Source organism: Hyaena hyaena, unplaced genomic scaffold (genome assembly GCF_003009895.1).
Source record: "Hyaena hyaena isolate Hyena2069 unplaced genomic scaffold, ASM300989v1 scaffold_372, whole genome shotgun sequence".
NCBI classification, from domain to species: domain Eukaryota; kingdom Metazoa; phylum Chordata; class Mammalia; order Carnivora; family Hyaenidae; genus Hyaena; species Hyaena hyaena.
The window spans coordinates 811407-831852 of record NW_024081004.1 but is presented as its reverse complement, the minus strand read 5'-3'; the positions used below and the strand labels follow the sequence as shown (position 1 = coordinate 831852).

The 20446-nt window shown below is 37.1% G+C and overlaps 1 protein-coding gene across 2 annotated transcripts in view; it reads right to left on the bottom strand.

Annotated features, from left to right (window-relative positions):
• The window catches only part of NIPBL (NIPBL cohesin loading factor), a 199048-nt gene extending 179607 nt beyond the window's left edge, over window positions 1–19441 (bottom strand). For both annotated transcript variants that reach the window (XM_039250518.1, XM_039250519.1), the window contains exon 1: window positions 19108–19441. The gene's annotated coding sequence lies outside the window, so the exon portion shown is untranslated. The remainder of the gene's footprint in view (window positions 1–19107) is intronic.
• Between the last annotated feature and the right edge of the window lie 1005 nt (window positions 19442–20446).

Below are 20446 nucleotides of genomic sequence, written 5' to 3'. Positions count from 1 at the left end.
TCTGGCAGTTCAGCAAAGAGTTAGCATATAGCCCTAGAAATTCCACTCCTATGTATCTACTCAGGGAAACTGAAAATTTATGCCCACACCAAAACTTGTATGTCAATGTTTACAGCAGTACTATTCATAAAAGCCAATAGGTGAAAACAACTCAAATGCTCATCAATTAACAAAAGTTAAGTAAAATGTGGTATATCCATACACTGGATTATTATTTGACCATAAAAAATGAAGCACTGAAACATGCGACAATATGGAGGACCAAGTGAAAGAAGGCAGATATAAAAAGGCCACACTGTGTGATTCCACTTATGAATATGGAAATATGTTGCAACAGAAGGTAGATTACTGGTTGCCATGGGCTGAAGAAGGGAAGAATGGGTAGTGACTGCTAATGGATATTGGGTTTCATTTTTGGGTGATGAAAGACTCTGGAAACTAGTTAGTGATGACAGTTGCACAAATTTATGAATAAACTAAAATCACTGAATTTTTACCACTGTACAATTTAAATGAGTGAATTTTATGGTTTGTGAGAATGTGAGGTATTTTCCAAATCTTTTAATAAATCTAGTTCAGATGAGCCACATATGCTGCCAGCAAACACTTGCTAAGAGCCTGCTCCAGGCCAAACACTTTACCAGGTACCATAGGCAGATCCTACCTTCCAACAGTTCGTTCACACACTGAGCAGACAATACAAACAATACAAAATGAAACAAAATAAACCATAGTTCAATATATAAGAAAATGTGGGAAGTCAACATATAACTTAAATAACTAACTCCCACACACAGATATGTATTAGAAAAAGAAGAGAAAACATCACTTGGAACAGCAGAAAAGGGGGAACAGGGGAAAAAAAGGAAAAGTATAACCCAGGGGCAGGGGGTAGCCTAGATGATTCTGTTGTTATCCTCCCTCCATCACCACCAAAAAACCTGTAAGATTTTGACAAAAAGAAGGTAGGATTTGAATAGATGGAGAAAAAAGAAGGTAAATGTTTTGATTAAAAGGTGTAAAGCAGGAAAATATAAAATGAATTATCAAAATATAGTGGCCCTATATATATATACACATATACATATGTATGTACTGTCCATATATGTATATTAACTTTAGATATTAAAGATGAGATAAATAAAAAATCAAGCTCCTCATATAAGCAGTTATTATTTGGGACACTTCTCTTGATCTAAGGTATATGGCAAAGTTCTACTGGGAAGGAGTATTCACATTTCTTTTTTCTTTTAACGTTTGTTTATTTTTGAGAGAAAGAGACGGAGCACAAGCAGGGCAGGGCAGGGCAGAGAGAGGGAGACACAGAATCTGAAACAGGCTCCAGGCTCTGAGCTATCAGCACAGAGCCGGACACGGGGCTTAAACTCACGGACCATGAGATCATGACTTGAGCCGAAGTAGGATGCTGAAGCAAATGAGCCACCCAGGTGCCCTAAGAGTATTTATATTTCAATACCAGATTAACTTGAGCCAACTTAATTACTTTTTCTTTGCTTCTTATCAAATATCTTTTTTCCTAATAACTCATTATAAGTGTCACATATTAGCCTATTTGCATTTAGGAATACAGTTAACAAGGATATATTTTTCATCAAATCACAGCGAGATAGGTAGCTGTCAACTAATAAAAATAACAAATATTTGCTGAGGCCAACTACTTTAAATGTACAGCATAGTTCTAAGCATTTTATATGTTACTCTTAAGCAGTGGTATGTATTCAACATACACAAGATAATGCAATTTGTCTTCTGAGTAAACTTTCTAAACATAAACCACCTTTAGGAACAGAAAAATTAGTTTACTGGTCTTTTTTTTTTTTGCCAAATTCATTTATAGCGTCTGCTACTCTAACTTCTTTTCTCAGTTCTATGTCCTCTCTAGTTTCCAGCAACTCCCCTCCATTCTTCAGGACTCAACACATCTCTCCATTCTATTTTTAATTCTAATTTACTAATAATTCTGTTCACCACAATTGCTTCCTCCTTTGTGCCTTTCAGATAATGTTTTTACAGGATAGAAAAAAAAAAAAAAAAAAGAAGGATCTTTTAGGCAGCCATGTAAAATATGAGAGGGAAGCTGAAAAATAATCCTAACACCAAATGCCTAGAATTCACTGGTAAGCACATGGTATTCAATGAATTCCTGTTGAATGATTCAAAAGCCTAAGGAAAAAACTAAGGGAGAAACTTAAAAACTTACCTTCATCTCCAGAAAAGGGTTAAGTTTGAAAAAATTCTCTAGGTGATTCTGGTGTACCACCTCTCTAACCAAACCAAACCAAGTATATTTGCTTAAATGTACTTAGATTCTAAGAAAGCACTAATTTTCATTTTGACATTATGAAACCTGGTCAATCTATTTTGGTAAATCAGTTTGATTCCTTTAGAATTATTCCTGCACATGATACTTTTGATAAGCCACTGCCATTTTATTATTCTAAAAGTAGACCTTTCATTATATTTGTAAAAATAATCCCTTCATGAGAAAGTAACATAGTTCTCACACTAGAACATCTCATTATGTGTGTGGATTCATGACAAAACTAACCAAAGAGGCAGTCTTCTGATTAAGCTGGATAAACAAATACACCAGGAAGGCCCTAGGAAGAGCCTTATACAATAGAGAAGTCATACAAGAACATTCATTTTGTTATTCTAAGTTCATAATAATATATGACCCATACGCTGAAAAGGCAAGCCTCAAGATGAAACAGTATTATTCTCCTCTGGTAATTTAAGCCAAGTAAGATTTGAAAACCAAAACCAAAAACACCCATACCACTTTTAACTCTGATTTAAGACTAGAGAGATCTTCTAGGTCAGCCTTTGAAAAAAATCATTTTCAAATAACCATTAGTGCCTATAACAATGTGATCAAGCCACTAAATTTTTCAATACCCATTCTGTCTAGAATGTGAAAAGTAGAGGCACCTAGGTGGCTCAGTCGGTTAGGAGTCCGACTTGGGCTCAGGTCATGATCTCACATTTTGTGAGTTCGAGCCCCATACCAGGCTCGCTGCTATCAGCCTGTTAGCACAGAGCCCACTTGGGATCCTCCGTCTTCCTCTCTCTGCCCCCTCCCCCACTTGCACTCTCCCCAAAATAATACAGAAAAAAAAATAGAATGTGAAAAGAGATATAGTGTATATAGTATATTATAACATATAGTTTTATAATATAGTGTATTATAAAAAAATACATACTATATTTTTTTTTAACTAAAAAATTATTGAAGTATATTTGACACACAATGTTACATTAGTTTCAGACATACAACATACAGATTTAAAAGTTTATACATTATGCTATGCTCACCCCAAGTGTAGCTATCATTTGTCACCATACAACACTATTATAATACCATTGACTGTATTTCCTATGCTGTATCTTTTATTCCTGTGAATAACTTCCATAACTGGAAGCTTGTATTTCCCACTCCTCTTTCACTCCTTTTACCCATCCACCCAACTTCCCTCCGCTCTAGCAACCATCAGTTTGTTCTCTATATTAATAATGACTCTGTTTCTGCTTTTGTTTATTCATTTGTTTTGTTTTTTAGATTCCACATAAAAGTGAAATCAAATGCTATTTGTCTTTTTCTGGGTAGACTGTATTCTTATTCATAGGCAGCCAAAGTCATTTAACTTATTTTAAAACTTTGTGTTAAGTTTTGTGTTAAAAACTTTAACATAAGGCTTTAAAAACTATGTTTTAATACTGAGGGTGCCTGGGTGGCTCAACTGGTTGAGCACCCGACTCTTGATTTTGGCTCTCACAGTTCCTGAGTCTGAGCCCCACATGGGGCTCTGTGCTGACAGTAGGGAGCCTACTTGGGATTCTCTCTCTCCTCTCTCTGCCCCTCCCCTGCTCACATACTCTCTTGCTCTCTCTTAAAATAAACCTAAAACAAGCAAACAAAACCTATGCGCGAATTCTAATTTGTATGTATATACCAGAACTATGATAAAACGAATATTATATTGGATATATTCAGTTGAGATAATAAAGGAATCCAAGGTTTGCAACATGTATTTTTTAATTTTTTTTATTACAAATAGTTTATTGTCAAATTAGTTTCCACATAACACTCAGTGCTCATCCCCACAAGTGTCCTCCTCCATGCCCATCCCCCCCATTTTTTAATTTTTAAAAATTTTTAATGTTTTGTTTATTTTTGAGAAAGAGACAGAGCATGTGTGGGGTAAGGGCAGAGAGAGAGGGAGACACAGAATCCAAAGCAGGCTGTGACCACAGAGCCTGACGTGGGGCTCGAACTCACCAACTATGAGATCATGACCTAAGCCAAAGTCAAACACTTAACTGACTGAGTCACCCAGGTGCCCCTCAACACAGTTTTAAAGTTAAATTTTATATATCCTTTTAAAGAGTCTACATAGATTTAGAAATAAATGCCTTCCTCATGAGAATCTTTTTTTTTTTTTTTTCTCTAGGAGAAAGAGAGAGAGACAGCGTGAGCAGGGGAGGGTCAGAGAGAGAGGGAGACACAGACTCTGAAATAGGCTCCAGGCTCTGAGCTGGCAGTCAGCACAGAGCCCGACGCGGGGCTCAAACCCACGAACCGCGAGATCATGACCTAAGCGAAAGTCGGACGCTTAACCGACTAAGCCACCCAGGCGCCCCGAGAATAATTCTTTAATAGACCAATTCATAATTATGTTCTTTGCCAAAGAAAAGCCTAATGTCTTCTGAGCTCAAAGACCTGAAGTATTTAGACTCCCATATCCACCTGACACCTGAATGTCACACAGTTCATTGTGCCCTAAAACTGTGGTGTCCCCTCCCTCCCCTCTTCCACATTACCGCTTAAAACTTTCTTCTCCTATATTCTTGACATTAGTGAGTGAAACTTCTATATTCCAAGCCCCACAAGTATGAAACTTGAGAATCAAGGAAGCATCCTTAACTCTCTTCATTCTCCACTACTCAATATATCTACATAAAAATACCAAACTGTATCCTGGCTATTTCCTTAACATTTTTTAATTAGTTTCTTCCTCCACATTCTCACTATCTTAACTGAGAACTATATCAATTCCTAAATAGCCACCCTAGCCTCCTTTTTTCTGCCTACTATCTAATCTCTGCATTGCTGTCAAAAATATATTTTTCAAATACAAAATATACTTCATTACTAAATAATTTCTTGGTTCCTCAGTGCCTTTAAAATAAAATGCAGAGTTTGTAAAGGCAAATACAATTCCTTCATAATCTGGACTCTGTCCCTCTCTGTAGCTTAAAATCTTTTTGGCATGCTCCTTTTCCAGCCTTATGCTCCAATAATCTGAGCATCTACAGATGCTCAAAATCAAACTGTTGCCCCAGGCTCTGAAGTCTAATTAATGGCTTTCAAAACTTAGTTGACACCTCATCTCCAGTCTAAATCAGGTGATCCCTCTCAGTCCTCCTCTCTTTGTTAATCTTGATATTGTAATATAATCTTTGTTTACCCATCTATATTAGACTTTAAGATCCTTGAAGGCAAGACTGGAATCTTTTATTTCACCATCTCTAATATCTTATAGTTCCTGAGACATAGAAAACGCTCCATGTTTGATAAATAAGAGAATGAATATGAGATCATTGCCATGTCCATATCACATTAGCTATTTCATATTTCAAATATTAAGAGTAAGGACTAGGACCTACCTAAAAATTTACTTTTCTTTTTAGTACATTCCAATCCTGCAATTTTCTCACCGTTTTTTTTTTCCTTCCTACTAATAAAAGACTGGTGATCTTTTAACTACAACTGTCTCTAGGAACTACTCCTTTTTTTCCATTTATCTAAATTCCTTTCTTATCCCTTTGCTTTGTGTTTTTACTAATCCATAAAAATCCTAAAACCTGAGACCCCCCAAAACCCCTTAAGTTTACAGTTGAAGAAATGAGCTCAATGACTTCAATGTCACTTGGTCAGCAACTAGTTTAGATTAGATTCTATGCTAATTTCATTATACAGTACTTCCAAATGATACACCCAGCTTGAAAAAGCTTATGACTTTCATCATCAAAAAGTTCAAAAATATACTCAAAAAAGATCACATCCACAATAGTAGGCAAGAGGAGCAGTTAAATGACCTAAGAATAATCTTAATAGGAATTTGTATCTATATGAAAAAATGCATTTACTGAAAAATACAGACTATAGAAAGGTAAAACTATTTTTGGAAATACATATTAGGAGCCATAAAAATGTCCAAACCTTTTGACCCAACTTCACTTATCAGATTCCAACTCTAAGTGAATAAACTCCCCCAAAAGATGGAAGGGTAGTACATATAAAGATGTTCTACTGCCTTATTTGTATACAGGAAAAAAGTGAGAGCAAACAAAATGTCCAAAAGAATGACTATGGGAGTTATGGTTCATCCTCTGACAAAATATTGGGTAACTTTTTTTATGTTTTTTAAAAATTGTTATTATTTAAGTAATCTCTACACCCCACATGGGGCTCGAACTCACAATCCCAAGATCCACTGTCGCATGTCCTCAGACTGAGCCAGCCAAGAGCCCTGGGGTTATGAACACTATTAAGAAATTACGAAAATCTTAACGAAACAATCTTAAGACAAAACGGGTCTATGCATGTATAATTTATACCATACATATTTAGCCAAAAGTACATTCATATAAATATTTTTATTAAGAAACTAGTAGGAAAAACATAAAATATGAGCTTATAGGTATTTTTCCTATTTTCCAAATAGCATGTAGTTTTTTTCTGCATTGCTTCTATAACTGGAAAAACGGAGACGTCTTTAACTTTGAAGTTCTTAAAGGATTTTACATTCTAAATTCCACAATTTAGCCTTACTTAACATACCAGAAAACTATAAGTAGTTTTAGTTTCCAAAAAAACTAAGGGAATGAAGAATTGCTGAACTATGAAGTTTTTATAAAGAATTCTGGTGGCTAACTTCACCAGATAGTTGAAAACAATCAGAATCACTAAAATCATATGATAATTAGTGTAAGTGATAGCATGGCTCAACACCTAACAGCAATATTAAAGACTCAGATAATGAACTTCATCCTAGGACAGTCACAAACAAACTTGCTGCAAATTGTAAGTCATTTTAAATTCTAGTTCTTAAGCCCCTTCATCTGAATACTGAAGACATGCAATGAGACACTTTGACATACACTACACACCTTGAATAATTGGAAAAGATTGAAGAACTGTAATATTTCTCACCCTTTCCCACCAACTCTCAATTCCAAATATGCATATCTGGATTTTGCAGGTCATTTTAGCCTTGAGCCTACAAATTTATCCAACAGCAATGAAGACAGAAGTACAGAGGCAATATCTGCAACCGGAAGCAAAGCTGAGACAGGAATAACAGTAGAAAGAATCCAAACTACTTACATACAGATTTATCTCTTATCCAGCTAAGCAAACCTAATTGTCCAAATACAAGCAATTAACTAAATTATACCAATTCTTTGCTTTAAGTGCTGTCCCACCTTTTACCGGCTTTGTGTTTTCTCTCTTTCTTCCATCAAATTTACTTAATGTTTAACAAACCCCGCCCATCTTCTGTCACTCCAATTAGTCCTACATCCCCAAACTGAAATACTATTCAAATTCACTTATTCAGCAATTGTTTGTTGAATGCTTACAATGTATAAGGTACCAGAGACTCAAAGACAGGGTTCTCCAGTCAGTCTTTGTAAACTGCCTTTTTTTAAAAAAATTATTTAATTAAAAAAAATTTTTTTTAAATGTTTGTTTTTGAGACAGAGAGAAAGAGCACGAGCAGGGGAGGGGCAGAGAGAGAGGGTGACACAGAATCCCAGCTGTCAGCACAGAGCCTGATGCGGGGCTCGAACCCACAAACTGTGAGATCATGACCTGGGCTGAAGTCAGACGCTTAACTGACTGAGCCACCCAGGTGCCCCTGTAAACTGCCTTTTGATTAATCCCATTTTCTGAAAAACATAGTAATTAGCACTAGAACACAACATAGCACCTATTATTTCTTTAGTTATAAACCCTGGATATAGTGAAGTCATGTTTGTTTTTCAAGATAGCACATTGTAGTGTGTCCTTCACAAAAGAGATACTCAGGGTTATTTAAACCAATAACTCTTAAGTAGATCCTTCTGTTGACATGGAGAGTGAAGGAGATAACTTCTTATTAAAGAAGAAACATTGTAAATTATACAAAACCACCAACAATAACTTCACAAACAAGTAATATAGTCATAACATATCTGACTCTTGTCATTTAAAAATGTATGAATGCGTACCAACTGAATGGTATCATATCCCACTGTATTTGTTTCTTTAATATTCTGTTATCTGCAATACAAGTGAAAGTTATTCAAGTGAACTTGTTTCCATTGTGTAGAGGAAAAAATATTTTTGAAAGAGAGAGAGACGGAGAGGGAGAGAGAACTTGAGCAGGGGAGGGGCAGAGGTAGAGGTAGAGAATCTGAAGCAGGCTCCATGCCCAGCACAGAGCCCAAAGAGAGGCTCAATCTCACAACTCCGAGATTGTGACCTAAGTCCAAATCAAGAGTCAGCCGCTTAACCAACTCCCCAGTAAAGTTTACAGGATCCCCAGTAAAGTTAATTTAAAAGCCCTTCTTATACCCTTTCCTCCTACATTGCCATTTTCTTCTCAACTCTTAACTCTGCTCCTTAACACATCAACACAGTACTGAAAAAAACATACACATTTATGAATTATATTACTCTAAAAGTAAGGTATAAAAGGATAAAGGTGGCATTTAAACTGCTCTAAGTGATACAGTCAGAATCCTAGATTTTTAGATATAGTGGAAATGTGCACAAAATGCAGTCTCATTTAGACTATAAAGCATGAATGTTAATAAAGATTACACCTTAATTTTAGTTTTTAAAATTTTTTTAGTAATCTCTCTACTCAACATGAAGCTTAAACCCACAACCCCAAGATCCAGGGTCACACACTCTTCCCAATAAGCCAGCCAGGCACCCCTATACCTTAATTTTAAATACCAGAGCCCAAGCATATAAAAAAAAAATATCCTAACGCTAAATACATCTCTCACAACTGCCTCTAAATCTTCTTAAAATGAATACTAGAAGTTATTCTGTCTGATAAGCTGTATATACATGCCTACTCTAAGAATCTAAAACAGTAGAGGAGGAATGAATTCAAGTGATATGTAGAAATGTTATGAATGTCAGAACTGGGTAGACAACTGGATTGAAGGTACAGTAAAGGAGAAGGGTGAAGCATTATCACCAAATCTCCAGTTTAGGGAACTGAGTTGATGATGGAAACATTCACCTACTTCACATAGTTCTAAGAACAGTTTCCTTTCTGTTTGTGAGCAGGGAGAGTGGTGAGAGTAGAGAAGAATTGAGGAATGGGTTCAGATTTATATACTTTTGAATGTAAAGTATTTATAAGATATCAGGAGGAGGTGCCTAGACAGATGGATCTGTCTCAGAAAAATATATCATTCTGGAGACAGATTTCTGAGTCATCAGCATAGAGGTAAGAAGCATATAAAAAGTCATATAAATAGTCAAGATCAACAGGAAGGGGTAACAGAACGATAGATATAAAGAACCACCTCAGGAATACCAATATTTAAGGGGTGGGCAGAGGAGGAAGAACTAGTAATAGTTCTCAACAAATGAGAGGTCAAATACACAAGGCAAGAAAAAGAAGAGACAGATATCCCTGAACCAAAGGAAGAAAGGTTTCAAAAAAGGGAGTGGTGGAAAACAAAAAAGGTGGTCAAATAAAATGACCAGAAAATGGTCCTTTTCTCATTATCTGCCCCAACTTTCAGGAAACAGCTCTGTGTCTCTAACTCTAAGCATTAAAAGAGAGACACCCACTGTTCTTCACTATAACCAATGCTCTATTTTTAGTATAAACAACAAACATTAAACTTAAAGTAAAATGTAAACTCAATTTTTGGTGAGTTATTATTGTACCATCCCTCATTTCTTATTCCAGTTTTTGTGTACGATATGTTCAAAATACATGATGCTACCTATTTTAATTTTGATGAAAAAGAGGGCATTGCCTATTTTACCTGGTTGGTGGAGCAACTAACATAATAGAATTAACTAATATAAACAAATGCCACTTAATAATAATGTCAATTACAAATTTTTTGAAGGTGAGGGGTAAAAATAGGCAAGTAAAATTATGTCAATTAATAAAGCAGCTGCAAGATCTGAGAGAAATATCTTAAGTTGTTTAATCTTTTTTGACAGTAGTACCAAAGTTAAAGGGTATTCTAACTCAATTTCAAAATGAAGTCACCAACAAACTACTAATACATGCAATGATATAGATGAAATCTCAAAAGCCTTTTACAAAGTGAAAGAAATCTACCACAGAAGACTACATACTGTATGATTCCATTTACATGACATTCTAGAAAATTACATGTGGTTGCCAGGAGCTGGAACAGGGGTAGGAAACTGATTACAAAAGGACATAGGCAACTTTTTGAAGTGATGACAACACTGTTTGTTTTGGTTGTGGTGGAAATTGCAAGACTACATGTTTGTCAGAACGCATCAAATTATATATCTAAAACAGTGAATTTTGCTGTGAAAATCACACTTCCAATAAGCTTTACTTAAATTTAAAAATAATTTCAGTCATCATATCACTATTGTATGTGAAGAGCATTTTTAACATACTGTATTTCTCATTACAGTTAACTTATCTACATCATTATTATCACAATACATAAATTAGAATTAGCAAAGAAAATTAAAACTGTAATAAATCAACCTTGGGTTTAAAACAAGAATTTGGATACCTTCTCTCAGTATCTTAGTCCCAATCCTATTGTCCAAAGGATCAAAACAAAAAACCTTCCTATAACTTTACAATCCTTACTAACAACTAAAAAAAGGAAACCTGTTTTACGTTTTTCTGTGATTTACTTTTACACACAATTTGTTATGTGTGTATTGTTAGGAATGTATGTAAATAAAATGTTCTTACCCAAAAAGTAGGAAGCCCTAAGAACACATATATATCTAAGAAAATTATACTTCAAAATTAGCATAAACATACACTTTTCACTCACTAATCTTAGATTTAGAAGTGTATCTTTAGGAAATATTATATAGCTCCACTCTAATCAGTTCAACAAAAATGTACTGAATACCTACAAATAGGAAAAACACTGCGATGGCATTACAGACCTAAAGGTAAAAATAATACAAGTCTCCTTACTCTCATAGAGCGGGTGGTTTACTATGGCTGACAGACACAGGCACAAATTTTATCCAAGAGATACAAGTAATAAACTGGCAAATGCTATGACATGGAATAACCAGAGAAACTTCCACATAAAAGGCCATGCTTTCTCTTTCTCCTTAAGAGAAATTTCTGGTCTGTGAATAGATGTTTTGAGAAGTAACACATGTCTACAGAAGAAAGCAGGAATGCTGGACAAATATACATTTTCACAGTTAATATCAATGCTTCCTCACTAGCATTATGAACTTACGAAGATCTCAGAAATTTAGGCCTTTCAAACTGCTCAAGGATACATCAAGGAAAACAATACATTACAGAGCCATCCACATTAACACCATCACCTGTACTCACTATGCTATAAAAAATGTTTGCTTAGGACATTGACACAGAAAGGAAGAAACACACAAGAAAAGGGAAAGAGAAAAAGAATAATAAAGTCAAGCAAGAAGCATATGTCATGTCATGTGTGTCTCTCAAGATAACCTGAAGGTAGGTTATGGCATAAATACTGCATCCTTAATTCTTTTCTCAAAAGGGAAAGAATAATAGTAGCTTTTAGGGCATTACATTTCGACTTTCAACTTTAGAGTTTTCTGAGGCATAGCCAGCACCTTGGGGGAAAAAACTATTATGTTATCAATTTTTTAAGAACAGTATTTTAAAAGGGGAGGGGAAATTATGCCCAATTTATATTCATAGAAAATTTCAATTTGGTCATTACCAAAGTAAAACTACATATAACCTAACTCAGATGATCAATTTCTTTCAGTGTAAACGGGCAAGCCACAATCCTATAAAGACAACTAAAAGCAGGTTTAAAAATCCAGAAAAAGTGGCCAAGTAGAAGTGTTGAGAAAAGTCAGAGATATATTTTCCTTATTAGGATTAATACCAAGGATAATTTTTGTTTCGGAAATAAAAAAATTAAATATAAAATCATAAAGTTTAATATTTTTAAAGTAAACTACAGTTTAAATTGCAATAATTCATTAGTGTTTCAAGCACTGTAAGTTTTTAAGGTATCTAGAATCAATAACTATTTAAAAAACAGTACTCTTTAAACAAGTACATAACGATTGAGAAGTACAAGTGACTCAAATAACTCCAACAAAAAGGAATCAAGTTATTTCGAAATTATGTCACAGCTTCTGAATTTCTCAGGAGAGGTAAAAGTACAAAAAACCATTTTAATAACTTAATATTAATTCCATGTTTTTACATACTGAAAATGTTTTTTCTTTCTGCCAATGGGCAAATCTATACAAAAGAAAACTTTAAAGGTTTGGTATGTTCAAGTGAACTGATGTGACACAGATGTAAGATGGCAAAATAATTTAGTTACATAAACTATGTTGAAGTTTAATGTATCCTTGGGAATTTTTTTTTAGGTTTATTTATTTCGAAGAGACAGAGTGCAAGTAGGGGAGGTACAGAGAGAGAGAGGGAGAATCCTAAGCAGGCCCTGTGCTCTCAGCGCAGAGCCTGACTCAGGGCTTGAACTCCCAAAACCATGAGATCATGACCTGAGCTGAAACCAAAAGTCAGTTGCTTAACTGACTGAGCCACCCAGACGCTCCTCTTGCTAATATTTTTTAATGCTTGACATTTTTAGAAGAAATAACTTAATCATAATATTATAAAAATAAAGTGGCTTTTCCACATTTTGCCAATTTCCGTAAATAGAACATATGTATATTTAAAAATAAATATCCTTAAGAGCATATTTTGTGTATACATTTTGTATATTACGTGAGGTGTAAACAAGGTATTTTACAGAAAAGACTGTAATCAAATAATCCATCATCTATAAGTAACCGAAATAGTTCAGAATTCCTCTTTATGAGACAATAAAAGTCTCACTGCTTTATAACCAAGTGTACCCTTTTTACTTAAAAAAAAATGTATTACAGGGCACCAGGCTGGCTCTGTGGGTAGAGCATGAAACTCTTGATCTGAACTCTGTGACTTTGAGCCCCACAATGGGCATAGAGATTACTTAAAAAACTAAATCTTTAAAAAAGAAATGTATTACAAATCTTGAAGAGGCAGGGTGGAAGAATTAAATGGTGTTTTAGAATTAGACATGTTGGGTTGGAGTCCCACCTCTATCTTGGTAGGTTTGTCACCCTGGATGAGGTTCTTAAACATGATCAGCCTCAATTTCCTTGTTTGCGAAACAACACATCGCTAACCTCACTGGGTAGCCAGGAGGTTAAACCGTGATACACAGTGTAGTGGTTTAGGCTGATAGGAAAACATCAACTCTGGAGTCCTTTCTCTGCTTTCTTCCACTTGTTAGCTATGGGAGCCTAGGCTAGTCATTTAATCATTCTATACCTCCATTTTCTCAACTCTCTTAGAATAATAAACACAACTAGATTCATATACCTTGAAGAATTGAGAAAATTCATGGTACATGGAAATCACTAATAATATCACATATTACAAATGTAAACCACTTAATACAGTGCCTAATGCAAAAAAAAAAATCTTATTAAATCTAAGTTCTCCTAAACTAAGTTCTAAATTACTTTTTACTGTCTCTAAAACTCAAATCTACCCCTGAAGACAAAATCTGCCATTAAGGATTTAAAAAAAGACTATCTCCAGGGCTCTAAAGGTATTCACTAAAGGAATCCCCATAAGTTGGTATGTAATGGCAAAAGCTCTATAGAAAGTGCACAATTTTCCAAGTTGATGACTTTGAAAGGATTAACATTCTTTTGCTATCTATATAAACACTAGCATTTTTAAAAATTATCAGTCATACTAATTTATACATTCATCTACTATACAATTGATTACCTACATTTCTATAAATGAAATCACTCTCTAAAACTGAATTTTCCCTTTCTAAAAATAAATGCTATAATGATTTCAATTCAATAAAAATAAAAAACTTAAAAGTAAAAAATACACAGACTGTTTAACAAACACTAAAATAGAAGATGGAAAAGATTTTCTGATTTCAAAAATATTATATACAGGATATACAGTCTGAATTATATTTTAGTTCTTGCCCCAAGTACACAACTTCCTTGCAATACATGACTTATAAGTAGTGAATTAACTGAGCAACCAAAAATATGAAGATTTGACTCAAACTAGAAATGTGGAGTCCTATATCCTTGAGAAAAAAATGTAAATCAGACTGATCATTTACTAATTATAAGACAATGGGCAATTTTCTAACCTTGCCAGCCCAGTTTGTCCATCTATAAATTGTAGATAACAGTTTCTATTTCCTGAGTTTATTATTTTAAATGAAATAATATTACGGGGTCATACTTAACACAATTCCTGGCAAATTATAAGCTGTCAAAATCTTATCTCGCTGGCACTATTGTATTAAGAAATAATCTCTCCTAATAACATCACTTTGGAAATAAAAGAAATATGCCTTGAAACAAGGCAATCTGACAAAACTCAATTTATTAAAATGGACTCTAGATTTACATCAAACAAAACAATGTACAACAGAAATATCTACAATCGTTTTTTACTACCTACCTGAGCAAAAAATTCTGAGCACATAAAATATTTTTTAAAATTACAATGACAACCTTAAGTAAAGAGACAAGGTATTTAAAATTGCTTTTAAACCAACTAGAGAACACTAAAATTTCACTCTACAAAAAAAACTTTCAGGATTAATTATATACGTTTACTACAAATATAATTAAGTTGACTTACACTCTTTACGAGGAACATAATGTAAATAAATTCAGTCATTCAAACACCAAACATACAGACAAGGTCAGGATTTCTAATGTAAAAGTACTATTTTCATACCAGGAAAATGCAATCAAGAGACAGGTATCATATCTCCCTAAAAGACGAAGAAAACCCACCCTGGACTCAGATAATTGTAAAAGTCACATAAGGTATCAGGGTCAGCACTGAGCAACAGCAATACCTAACTTCGTGACCAGAGCTCACACTTTTCTTAAAGCAACAAAATCTAATAAAAAAAAAGACTTGTAAGAGTAAGGGAATCCCTTATTCTCACTCACTACATGAACCCACACAAATCACATGGCCTCTGATATCAAGTTTTTTTATCAAAAAAAAAAAAAAAAAAAAAAAAAAAAAAATGCCAGTCTTCTCTCACAGGGAAATGGGAATATTTAAAAATGAACTCAGGTCACCTTGAAAAAGAACCATTTCAAGAATTCAAAGAACAGTTATAAAAGAACAACTGCTTTTTACTTAAAAGTATATTTTAAAATGATTTTTAAAGGCTATATAATATCATAAATTACCAGCAAAGCCAATTTAATATGTTCAGCAAAGCCAATTTAATATGTTCAGGATATTAAAATAAACATCTTCAACTAAACAATTCATTACCAGATTTCCACAAAGTTCCTAATCAGTTATTTCCTATTCACTTTATAGCAAATAAATGTTATCAACATCACTGAAGTTATATTTCTCTAAAAGGAATTTTTATTTACCTCAGTCTTCCCAATCACTTCACATAACACTAAACTCTTATTTTAAAATTCCAGAATTACTCACAAATGATCCTTTTCCTAATAAGCAGTGGGATGGGGAAAGTTAAATAAAATTATATAAAACTCAGGCTCTTTAGTTTTTATTTACTCTTCTATCATTAATTTTTACATCAATATAGGATAGGTCAAAATATGAAACAGATGAGTTCAAATGTTTCCATGGCAGTTAGGTGACAAATTGGTACCAAAGAATTAAATATGAAATTAATACAGGAAGTCTTAGAAAACACATGTTTGAGTTGTGTAGTCTGGCTCCCAATAAAGATGATTACATATCTGAATTGGTATAGCTTTACCCGCAGTATTTTTGAAATTTAATGGTCACTATGCAGAAAACTAAACCCTGGTTTATTATCATACTAAAAGCTTTCACTTTTCATACTCAAAAGTAATCTCAAATGGACAATCTTTCTTCAAACATAAATTTTTATTTCTTAAAGAGAACAGTATAATGATCCCTAGCACAGGTTCAAAATGCTTTCCAATAACTTTTGTAAACAAATTGTTGAATGACTTTCAAGAAGAAGCATCCTATGTACTCTTCTCAGAACACTGAGAATAATTATTTAATATTCAATGTTAATTTGATTCACTAGACTTTCACCACTTTAAAACTGCTTTCTTTTCAAGTAACCATTATAAATTATTGGTAACTAGACAGACTTAAGAGAAACAATAACCTGCAGTGTTGAATAAATACTAAGAACTATCTCTCCAAATAATATAACATTAGAATATAACTAACCTTAGAAGACTACTGGAACACTTATTGTGTCTTCTTTCACTAAATTAAAAAATAATGATAATAACAGAAATACAGAAATAGCCACCAGTGACTATCCCAACCAATACAGGAGAGGTAGAGCAGAGTATTCATAATCTCTAGGGAAATACAAATTATTCCTTCAAACTAAGTTGTCAAAAAATTTTCAGTTCAAGTTTAGGTTTTGTTCTAGCTTTACAATGTTTTCTCCTTTAAAAATAGCCTATTTAATTGGTTTGGACCAAACAAAAAATATTTTCAATTTACTTTAAAATGTTTACACCACCTTAACAAAAGCTATCACACAAGCTATATTACTTACAGAACACTAAATATGTATAATTGGTAAAATAAGATCTAGTAAGAACTAACTCATTTTAATTCCAAAGTCCCAAGAATAAAATCACATAAACATATCTAACACATTGATTCAAACATCTGTGTAAGAAGACTCCCCTTAACTAATATTTAACTCTAAAAATAAGTTCCTTCTGTTGATGAAAACTAAACAAGCAGAACTCCTCTTTTCCATTACCTTTAGTAGAAATATGTTCATCCTTTGACATATGTCTCCGTATTTTATTTAAATAAAAGTTGTAAAGGCATCACAGGTTCATATAGGGGCCTTTCAAACATTTATATTGAAACACTTACCCGCCCCAACCCCCCGCCCCAAACGCTCTGTTTAAGATGTGAAGTGTTCCTGCCTTCTGTATTCCCTCTCCCCAACAAGCCCCCATTCGCATGCCCCCCACCCAGTGTAGGCCTGAGGCCCTGTAGCAAACAGTGTCTAACAGGAGCAGGCAGCACAAAGACAGGAATGGGAGATTAGTGGGAGGGAGGGAGGCCGGGATTGGGGCTCAGCAGGAGCTTCAGGCTTTTTAAAATTCAAACTGCTCCCTGACCAATACAAATCACGGACACGCTACTGACTACTACACGGATTTATAGCATTAAAAACATGCCTAGTACGTGACAGCTATATTAACTTCACTCTTTTTAACATTTACCCATACGTTTGCTGGAAACGTGGAACAGTTTATTTTAAACAGAGGGCTAAACTCAAAAATAACCTTCAGAAAAGTTACTTATTCTACACTGACAATAATTTAACAAGACAAAAAATTCTAACGAATGTAACACCCATTAGTAAAACAAGGGGCTCCGTTGATCAGTGTTGCTTCATTCTAAGCCGTGAAAGTTTTCCTATTTCACTGAATAGGAAACAAAGTATCAAAATAGTCTAACACCACGAACATTCATTTTTCTATGCAATTTGTGTGGCTGAGGACTTTTAAATGGATTGTTCTTCCCTTATACCAACCTATCTTACCAACCCCTCCATAAACAAGCTCTGAACACTTAATTTACTCATGAACTAGAATTTGTTAGGGCAGAACTGATATTTTTCTCTAGCATTTACAGATACATTTGACCTATTAAAATGACACCTCTCTCATTACACAGTCAAACATCATGGGCACAAACAGCCAATGACAATCCTGGGACCTCAAGAAGATCTGCCCTGACATGAAAGGATGGCACCTTCTACATTTTTTTTTTAACCTCCCTGGGATTCTAAGCATAACTTAATTTCTACGCTTTTAAAGAAAATTGGTTTTACCTGTGCCTCGGTACAATTCTCAAAACATGTAATATTCTTTATATGTTTCAACACACTTAGATCAGGAAGTACCTGAGTATTGTATATACAGTCGTTTAAAATTGTCCTTATATAACGCACACAAATCTAAAGTGGCGGGGTAAACCTGTCAAGTACTTTACACTTGTCTTTGAATAAAAAGTCCATGCGCACCACACACTGTCAAACAACAACAGAAAAGCTCTTGGTGGGGGGGGCATATGTAGTGTCTACCACACTATGGTTTTCTACGTTAAATATTCATGTGGGCAATTTAATTTTTTTAAAAAAGAAAACGGGTCTTTATTAACTTTCTAATGTCCAAACAAGTTTTACACAGGGCAAGAATTGCCACTGGAGCCGTGTCTGAGTATTTACATTTGTCTCACTAACTGAAACTACTTCCTCCCTTCATGGGGTCACAGGGGGAAGAAGGGGGGTTGTTTGTTTCACCGGGACGTTCCCCACTCCCGGACGAGGAAAGTTGTAAATATGGGGACGAACAGGGCACATTTGCTGTTAGTTGTATTGTTTCCGCCTCCTCACTAGCTACGGCTCTTCTCCCTGGCGAGGCCTGTCACCGACCAGCAGTAGCTCCGCTCAGCCCGGAGCTCTCCTAATCCCCGAGCTCAAGTAGATTCCGCTGGCCCGCGGCCTGCACTCTCCGCCGGGCCTACGCCTCCCCGGCCGCCCGGCAGGAGCCCAGTCCCCGCCGCCGGAGCCGGCCGGGAGAGAGTACAAAACCACCGCCACCCAGGGCGGCTGCCACCAGAGAGGAGCGAACTCTAGACTCGCCCGTGGAGGAGACCTGGGGCCGCTAAGGAAACGGCGGGGAGGGGAGCGAGGAGGAGAGACGCTGAGGACCTGGCGCCGCCGCCGCCGCCGCCGCCGTAATAAAGAGCAGGAATTTACCTGGGCGAATCGGCGTCTGAATCCAAGGGGAGGCCGAGGCCGCTGTGGCGAGAGACTATAATCCGGGCCGGGAGGGGGGGTGGCTACGGCTCCTCTTCCGTCTCCTCAGTGCGGGGAACATGTAGAGCCGGGGGGAGACCAGCCGAGAAGACAAATCGCTGCTTCTTCTTCCTCCTCCTCCTCCTTCTCCCACATAGAAACACTCACAAACACCCGACCGGGGGCCCGAGCTACCGGGGGGGCATCGCCGCCGGCCCGGGAACCAATCCTCCTGTCGGCGGGGGCGTCCCTCCCTGCGGCTTGGTGGTGTCGGGTGAGTCGGTACCGACGGAGGGAGGGGGGGGAGGGCGGGGGGGGAAGGAGCCCTGTGTGTGTCTCTCTCTCGTTCCGTCTCTCCCTCTCAGAACAAAATGCCGACCGGAAGTGCAGCTGCAGGAATGACTCCCTCCGCCGGCGCCAAACACTAACAACCACCCCCTCTTCCCCACTCCACTTCCGCCACCGCCGCTGCCGCCGCCACTTGGGCTCGCGTCCTCGGCCGCGCCGCACCGCACCGCGCGGCGCCGCACCACCCCGCGCCCGGGCCGGCCGGGGCCGGCAGCAGGCGGCGGCCGCTCTCCTTTGCGCCCTTCTCCTCCTCAGAGCCACTGCGGATGTTGCCTTTAATTGTCGATCCTGCGGAGCGGCGTTTTCGCTGCGGCACGGGCGGACCGGCTTTCCCCGGTCTTGATTTTCCTGGAGGCCGACGGGAGCGGGGCCCGAGTTCCGTGGTGGTCTTGTGCTTGAGGGGCGCTCAAGCCCGGACCGGCTCGCAGGCCAGGCTCGCCAACCCAGCTGGTGGTCTCATAGCTTAGGGAGCCGAGCTCGGGGCGCCCAGGTAGAGGACGCCCGCGTTTCGATGGCGACGGTGCATTTTTTAAATGGTGTCTCTGCAGTCTGGTGGATGGATGTATCGTACACCTCTCCTCTGGAGAGCCGGACTCTACGCCCGTCTCTGCATTATTTCTGCGGAGTAAGGACGCAACGCTTGGAGGTGAAGAAGATTACCGGCCGGATTGAATTGGAATCGTGTTTGTGATGCTTTGGTTTCTGGAGATATGCGGTCTTTTCTGGTCTTTTTGTTGGCGGTGGCCTTGGTTCTTCCCTAACTGTCGGGAGAAAGGCCTGTAGGCGACGCTGTGCAGACGAGGAGCTGGCGGGCCCGGAGCGCGCCGGTCCGCGCCCCCCTCAAGGTGTGGGTGGAGCCGGGCGCGCGGGGAGAGCCAGCCCGGACCCGGGCCGCCGGCCGGCCGGGGGCGACGGGGAGGGGAGCTGGGGCCAGCCGGCTTCCGACGACGTT